General features: G+C 35.5%; 1 protein-coding gene across 2 annotated transcripts in view; it reads left to right on the forward strand.

The window, feature by feature from the left end:
- Positions 1-8,891, forward strand: part of CKAP5 (cytoskeleton associated protein 5) — a 77,986-nt gene that overhangs the window by 8,677 nt on the left and 60,418 nt on the right. The window lies entirely within an intron of this gene.

Genomic DNA, 8,891 nt, shown 5'->3' on the forward strand with positions numbered 1-8,891 from the left:
AAATGATTATCAATATATATGTTTAAGAAGACTGAGAGCTTTTTTTTCTTGCATTTGTTTAGGAAAAAGTTATATAACAAAACTGATATTTTAGGGGTAAAGAGCTGGCGTATTTCTCTACCTGGAACATCTTGTTCTCTAATCACTTTTGCTGTAATTTTCTCCTTTTTAATGTTTATTTGTAGTGCTTGATTTCATAAATTTATGCCCTTATCTGCTTGCAATATGAAGTCTCTTGTTAGTGGATTTTAGGAGTTTTCCATGTTTTAGCCCTCTTTTATGTGGTAATTTCTTTTTTGGAAAAAATGTCTCATGAAAAGTTCCAATCTTCTGCATGAGTGCTTCATTTGGGAGTAAAGACCAAATTTCCCATCAGAAATGCCTGTATAGTAAATGAAAAAAAAATTTTTTTTTGTTTTACACTTTTGAGAACTGTTTGCTTGTTTTGAGCAATAATTAATATGGGAGATTCCTCTGAACAAGATACAGACAGTCCCATGAGTATCGTAAAATGACATTTACTTGTTTAATGGTAGATCTGCTTTCTGTAGGATACAAAGGAATAAATTGTGTATGTATCCAAAGAAGCTATCTGTTAGACCGGAGAGAATTTTCCTACGTGGCTCTAAGAGCTCTAGGCTAACTGAGGTTGTTCTTGGACCAGAAGACTGAAATACGGTTTTATTGAATCTAAAGTCAATTTAAAATCCTTTAGTGACTCTGGCATGATGCTTATAATAACAACAGCACAATAATCATGGCTCTATATTCTGAGTGCTCGGTAATTTGCCAGGCAATCTATTAGTACTGTACCTCATATAAAGTCACTGGGTCTTTATGATCTGCCCTTTTTCGTTCTGCCCCTCTTTCTCAGGCCCTGTATGCCTAAATGAATTACAGCTCTGTTCTTTACTCTTGCCTGCCTCTTTAGGCTTTCACATACGTGCCTGAACTATTCTTTCTAATCTCCAGTCATATATGCCTTTGCCTGGGTGATCACTATTAATTTATTTTCCTTTAGTTCTCAGTAGAAATACCACTTTCTCAGGGATCTCTTCCCTGATCCTTATGTCTAGATTAGGTGCTTCTATTAAATTTTCATAGTATCTTGCTCCAGGGATCGCATAGCCTATACTTACCATATAGTTGAGTGCCTAACATAGAGTATCTCCACATGATCTAATAAGTGCAAGTGTCCTTTGGAGCAGAGAATAATAAGAATATTCAGGGGGAGGGGTTCTTAACATGTATAAGGCAAAATCTTACCATAAGCATTTAACCTTTGTGCCTTAGTTTAAGTGTTCTGCTGTAACTTTGCCAAATGAGAGAGTTTAAAATTACCTTTTTAAAATAGATTTTATAATAAAAAAGCAGGTAACAGTGAAAAGAATATTGCTAAATAATTTTTCTTTTCTTTTTTTTTAAGAAAAGAGCTTATTTATGCATACAAAAACTGGAGTACAGGCCAGAGGTGTGGTGGGTGAGAGGATTCACCAGAGACAGTGGGGAACAGAACAGGTAGATCTACTGAAATCTGTTACTAGGGGAGTAGCAGGGAGACAGGAGAGATGTGCTGTGCCATGTGGGTCAGCTCCCTGGCTGGGGATCGAACTCTTGCTGCAGTGGCTGTGATTGTTTCATAGTTCTGTGCTTTAACCCCTTGTGATACCAGGGAGGCCCTGAATAATTTTTCACTTTGAAAAGATCTTTAGGGCTCTCCCTGGTGGCACAGCAAGTTAAAGAATCCCATTTATTTATTTATGCCCTGCCATGTGGTCACCCTCCGGGTAGGGGGGGGTTGAACTCATGTGGAAGTGGCTTTAGCTTCTTAGTGCTGTGCTTTAACATGCTGCGCCACCAGGGAGGGCCAAATCAATAAATCTTTTTTAAAAAAAAGAACTTCACAATTCCTTTAAGTATACTGTGTTTTCCTGATACAATCACACAACAAAAATTTACATAAACAACCTATATTTTAAGACTCCTGTGATTTGATGAAATTGTACTATTTTAACAATTATATATTAGAGTGCAAATTATTTTGCTAGGTGCTGTGGCAATAAATAAGACTTATTTCCTTCTAAGTGCACTGGTTAAGACTTCCAATATTTGGAATGGCTAGTGAGGGCATCCTTGTCTTGTCCCTAGTCCTAGAGGAGAAGCTTTCACCTTGAGTATGATGTTTGCTGTGGACTTTTCTTAAGTACCCTTTGTTATATTGAGATAGTTTTACCCTATTCCTAATTTGTGTAGTGTTTTCCCTATGGAAATGTATTAAATCTTGTCAAATGCTTTTTACTGCATCAGTTGATGATCATGTGGGTTTTGTCCTGTTACTGTCCTTCTGTTAAAGACAGTGTTATAATGTACTACATTTATTTGGATGTGTCAAACCATCCTTACATTGTAGGAATGAATCTCACTTGGTTCTTTTATTTGTTGTTGGATTTAAAATACTACTATTTTGTTGAGGATTTTTACATCAGATTTTTCAGCAATATTGGTGTAATATCTTTGTTTGGCTTTGGTTTCCAGATTATGTTGGCCGCATAGATTAAGCTTGGATGTACTCCCTCTTCTTTGATTTGTGGAAAGAATTTCAGAAGGAGTAATATTCTTTAAATAATCTGCCAGAATTCTCCATTGATGTCATCTGGTCCTAGACTTTTAATGCATCATTTTTAAATGCCTCTCCAGTGATGGTGGATAGTAGAATGCTCAGCTGGGTGTCACCCTAAACATAAAACTTAGGTGGGCCTGCTCAAAATATAATATTGATCACATGGTGCTACAAATGCTAGATGCTACTAGATTACGCAGAAACTCTCCTTGGTACTACAAGAGTGGAGAAGGAAGAACAATTCGTATCTCTGACTTTTTCAATCAATATTTTGGCCTTTCACCACATTACTTTCTTTACCAAGAGTCTGATAATTAATTTTTTTTTTGAGTGACCTATTTGAATTTCCTACCTTTTGACCTAGGGATAAAATATATTCTCCCAGACTTAGAAGTAGCTGAAAAAATGAAATGGTGTAGAACCCACATGTTGTGAACGCTTTCCTACCACACCCGTGAAAATAGCATAAAGCAAACCTCCATTCTTTTATGGTAATTTAATCAGGGATAAAGAATGGATCTATGAGACTTTTACCATTAAAATAGGAGCATTTCACAAACATTTAACACATGATGTATATATCTTAGTTCTAAAAACCATGGAATTGCAAACATGTTTTTCATTGTGTATAGTTGTTATAGAGCACTTGTTTTGTAATATTTTAAGGGTGTGGGAGTTGTTAATGCAAGTGACTTATTTTATATTGGGCAACATTGAGGCCCCCAAAGATCAAATGCTTGAGATTTAATTAGTTAAAGGTCAGCATGGATTTGGGGATAAATTTCCTTCTTTCCAGCTTATTACACTCAGATTAAAAAAAAAGTTTACATTCCAATACTTCTGCTTGAAAAACTACAGCATATAACTTTTAAAATTATAAGATCCTCCTAGCTGATGGTAGAACTTTTCCCCTTTAATTTTTAAAGTCATGGAATATTTAATTATATTAAACATAATAAATTATTTGTTACAAATTATTTTAAAAAGTGAACACCTGTGTTCTTACTAGCGTTGCAAGAAATAGATCATTACCAGTATCCTGTCAGCTCTTCTTGATTGCATTCCAGATTGTATTACCTGCATTTTTTACTGTGCTGAGTTTTCAATATATCCTCCACATAATTTTCTTTTTAATTTAACCATAAAGGTATAGATATGGGCCCCTAACAGCACATTAGTTTGATATATATGATCATAGTGCTATTCTTCAGCAACCTGCTGTTTTTCTCTCAGCATGGTTTGTGAAAAATTCAACCATATTGCTGTTAATAGCTGTATTAATTTGTTTTTGTTGCATTATCTTGACTATTTTCTGTGACTATACCATAGCTTGTTTGTTTTCCTGTTGGTGGAATTTTCAATTTGTAATATAATTCACATACTCAGTGACTTGAAATATGTTCACAAAGTTTTGTGACTGTCACCCCCTCCAAAGAGACCTCATACCCATTAGCAGATATTCCTCATCTTCCACGTACCCTCCCTCCTGTTAGCCACCACCTTTGACAACTACTGCTCTTGCATAACCTGGATTTGCATAACCTGGGCATTTCATACCAGTGAATCATATAACTTAATACCTTGTCTGATTTATGCGTAGCATGTTTTCAGGGATAACCCGTATTATACCATATTTCAGCACTTAATTCCTTTCTATGGTTGAATGACATTCCATTGTGTGGGTATGCTACAATTTTTTTTCCCCATTCACAAGTTGAATATTTGGGTTGTTTCCATTTGGGGGCTAATATAAATAATGGTGCTATAAACATTTATGTACAAGTTTTTGTGTGGTGATATACTTTCAATTATCTTGGGACTAGCAAATGTTTTCCAAAATGGATGTGCTAATTTACATCCCCCCAACAATACAAAAATTATAGATGCCCCCTCTTTAAATTTGTTTAAAAAAAAAAAACACTGGACAGAGTATTTATAATAAGTTTCTTAGTACTTTCTTGTAAGCTTTTTAAAAATACAACTTGCTCATATAAAGCAGATTATTATGGTAGTTGTGGGAAAACTCATCTGAGTATTGGAAAACCAGTCTGACTAACAGGTATATAATTCCTAGTTTGGTTTGTTCTTATTAGAAGTGCTTTGTTTGGACACAGACAGGATAATCAGGTATTGTTATTCGTGATTGAGATTTTAAAAAGTAGTTTTCATTGATACTTAGTTTTCCTTTGAAAATGTTAAGTAGCATCTAAGATTCATACCAAATGATCAGTGACTGATTTATAACTAAAAGAGTAAGTTATAAACCATTAGTAATAAATTGAAGAAAGAACCAGCTTTAATTCATGGGTATAAAATACATTTATACCAGAAGTTACATTTAAGTAAGTAAGTAATAGTCAGTTACATTTCAGTTTGCATATTTTGCTGTAGAAGAGGAATACAAAAATGGTTCATACAACCATTTTTCATACAACCACTTTGGGAAATAGTTTCAAAGTCTTTTATAAAATTCAATATACACTTACCCTATTACCCAGCATTCCCACTCCTGGGTATTTCCCCAAGAAATATTAACTTGTATTCATACAGAAATCTATAACAGTTTTCTTTAAAATTGCTAAAACCCACATGTTTTTCAACAGGTAAATAATGAGCTGAATATTTTAACTCATACCATGGAGTACTACTCAGAAATAAAAAGGGACAAGTTACTGATGTGTGCAACAACATGAATGGTCTTAAGTGAATTATTCTCAGTGGGAAAAAACAGACTCGGAAGACAACTAACTATTCTTTTTTTTTTAATATAATAATTTATTTTTACATCATTTTGTGCCTTTTTCCTTCTCAGTTGTAATCCCATGGGCTTCCCATCACCAAATCACCCATGTGTCATCACCATAGTCCAGTGGACTTCCCTTCCCCCACTGTTCTTGATTCCATCCCCCACTCCACCCCCATAAAATGTCTCGTATATAGCTGTTCATTACTATTATTATTTTCTCATCTGATCCATTATATTCCTGCTGTGAGAGAAACCATCAGCTATTTTTCCTTTTCTTTCTGGCTTATTTTACTAGGCATGATCTTTTCCAGCTCCATTCATGTTGCTGCAAAAGGCATGTGTTTATTTATTTTTTTTGGTTGCTGAGTAATATTCCGTTGTGAATATGTACCACATCTTTTTAATCCAGTCATCTACTTTTTGGCATTTGGGTTCTTTCCATGTCTTTTCAATTGTAAATAAAGCAGCAGTAAACATGGGGATGCAGGTGTCTTTTTGAATCAGTGTTTTTGTGTCTTTTGTGTAAATATCTAGGAGTGGGATTGCTGGGTCATATGGAAACTCCATTTTTAGCAGTTTGAGAAACCTCCTGTTTTCCATAGTGGTTGTATGGGTTTGCAGTCCCACCAGCACAAACTTTATTCTTTTTATATGACATTGTAGAAGACAAAACTGTGGGAACAGAAACTGATTCTGAATCAGAAGTTGAGGAATGGACAATAAAAGGGCACAAGCAGTTTTTTTAATCTACTGGTGATATTCTTAATTGTGATAATGGATCAATGACCGTCAAAACTCAGAACTGTGTACTAAAAAGAGTGAAAGTTATACACCAGTTAGTTTTACTTAAGATAAAATTCTTAGCTCTCTGATCCTTACCTAATGCTGCTGTTCACAGCTGGGAAATCCAAGATAGGAGCATTCAGTGGGAAGGGCTATCCATTTACTTCTCAGTTTTAAAAAGAATATGAGAGAGAAGATAGGTGGTATTTACTTAACAATGTGTGTTTTATCTATCAAATAGTTACATGTATCATTTTATTTTAAGCAGTGTTCAGAGTGCTTTACAAACACAATAAACTTAATCTGTAAAATTCTCTTAATCACCCCATGAGGTAGTTACCATTTTTTTTCTGTTTTACAAATAGAAAGCAGAAGTGCAGAAAGATAGGGCTTTGTCTAAACTCACAGAACAGATAATGCCACAGCCATTGAAGCCAGCATTCTAGCTCCAGAGTACCTGCTCTTTATTACTAACTTGCTTTCATTCCTTCATTGAATATGATCTAATAAGGAATTCTAGTTAATACTTAAAATTTCCCTTTTTTCTCTGGTTATATGTATACTCATTCTATGATTAGTTTGTTGCAGGAAAGGAACATTACAGTGAAGAAAGGTATTTTTTAAAAGCTCAAGAAATGCCACTTCCTAGTACATGAGTTATTATTTTTCCATGTTCTCATCCATATTTTACTCATATGAATAGATAATATGTGTATCATTTCCTAAACAGTTTCTGCAGGTTAAGGACACTGCTACTACTTGGTAATTTATTGAAGTATGAAGGCTTTACATGTTCAGTTTAGTCTCTTCTTGCTATCGTGAAAGGAAGCAGTAAACCCAAATGAGATGGACTATATTTGGATTATGATATTTTATATATTCAGAAATATATAGAAAATGTCTACACATTTGGGACAGATGATAGAACTCACTATAACAATAATTGAGCTCTGATATCTGAAACAGCCGTACAATCAATGGATGTTTTTTCTCTCTAATTTTAAAATCGATAAACAGCATTGGGTATTATCCACTTGTGTACATGGCATACATATACTCGCAGAACTCCGCTTACTCTGAACTCTGCTTACAGAATCAAGCTGGATTCCTGTGTCGGAGAGTTTGTTGGTCAGATTTTTTTTGTGATAAATATTTGTTAAATATTCATTTTGTATCACAATGGGAGAAAAAGATGACTAAGATATACTTCTGCCCTTGCCCTTGAGGAGCTCAAAATCTAGTGGGAAGGCTGATCTGCAAGCCATTACCTTCAGAAGGGTGATAATTTTAGTGGGGATCTAATGTAAGGAAGTACTAATTATCTAATTCAGATGTATCATTCACAGTTAGGTACATTTTAGGATGAGATTTTCTTGGCAGTTCAAAATTAGGCTTCCAATCTGAATCAGTTTTTCTTTTGCAGCAGCCTTGGCCTAGAATTCACTAAGTCCTTTAGAATAAAGGTAGCTTGGGTCTACTCCCCAATATAGTCTTCACACCTGCACTTTGGAGTCTAAATTTCCACCTGAACCCATTATTCAGTACCAAAGATGATTGACCTCTTACAAATGGTCTTTAGCTTCACTAAATTGATTCCCATACTGGCCTGGAGTTTAAGATTATAGTTAAGATACAATTTATTCATCTACCATAAATGGAGGAACACAGGTTTAATAAACACATAATTCTCTTTCCCAGTGGTATGGAGGAGACACAAAATGCAGTCAACCCTTCAAAAACTGGGATAGAGGAGAAATCCATCCTATGTGCAGAAAATTTTAACCTTGATAAACTATGGAGAATTTAGGGACTGTTTTTTAACTCCCTGAGATATTAATCTAGCTTCTACAGTTTTCTCAAGAATTAGATTACTGAGCATCACAAGTATATTTGCATGTAAAATTTCTTTTTAAAATATTTATTTATTTATGCATACAGAACTGGGGTATAGGCCAGAGGTGCAGGGGTGGTGATCATTCACCAGAGACAGAGTGGGGAGCAGAACAGGCAGATTGTCAAAGTATGCTGCTGAGGGAAGCATCAGGCCAAGCAGAAGTCTGCCTCCCCAGGTGGGTCACTTCCCTGGCTGGGCAGGGAACTGCGCTGAAGTGGTTGTGTCTAGCTTCCGGGTGTAACCCCTTAGGCCACCAGGGAGAGCCCTACATGTAAAATTTCTTTATCTACATATACTTGGGGTGAATTCTTGGCCATTTTAAGAATTGCATTTTACCACAAGGTGGAGAATATAGTTTTTCTATTTCACTTCCCATTACTTTCTTCTATCATTGTTTGGTAATGCTCATGTTCTGTAGAAGAGAGGGAAGTCTGAAAGGGTGAGGTATACAGTCTGAGTTCATTTCAGTGCCTTTGAGTTGCCATTTGAAAAACACTAACTTCTTAAGTTAATAGAATAAGTCGCTTACATAACGAGGACTATATATTTACCCTAATGCTTTGGCTAGTTCACACAGCAATTTTATTTTCAATCCTGGGAGAATTAGGATTGTGATAGCAGGAACTGGTCATCTCCTTTGTTTCTGGAACATTTTCCCTTTATTACCACCCCAAAAGTGTTCCAACCACCCGTGGTAAAGTCTTCTTAGTTGATCCTTCATTCACCTTTCGTGTGGAGACCCTCTGTAGAGTGCAAGAAACACCCAGAGCCCTTTAGATCCTTTGGCGAAGGTATGTTGCGGCCCCTTTAAGGGGTGTGTGTGTGTGTGTGTGTGTGTGTGTGTGTGT

The sequence above is a fragment of the Condylura cristata genome, unplaced genomic scaffold (assembly GCF_000260355.1).
Source record: "Condylura cristata isolate star-nosed mole 26May11 unplaced genomic scaffold, ConCri1.0 scaffold00015, whole genome shotgun sequence".
Taxonomy (NCBI): Eukaryota; Metazoa; Chordata; class Mammalia; order Eulipotyphla; family Talpidae; genus Condylura; species Condylura cristata.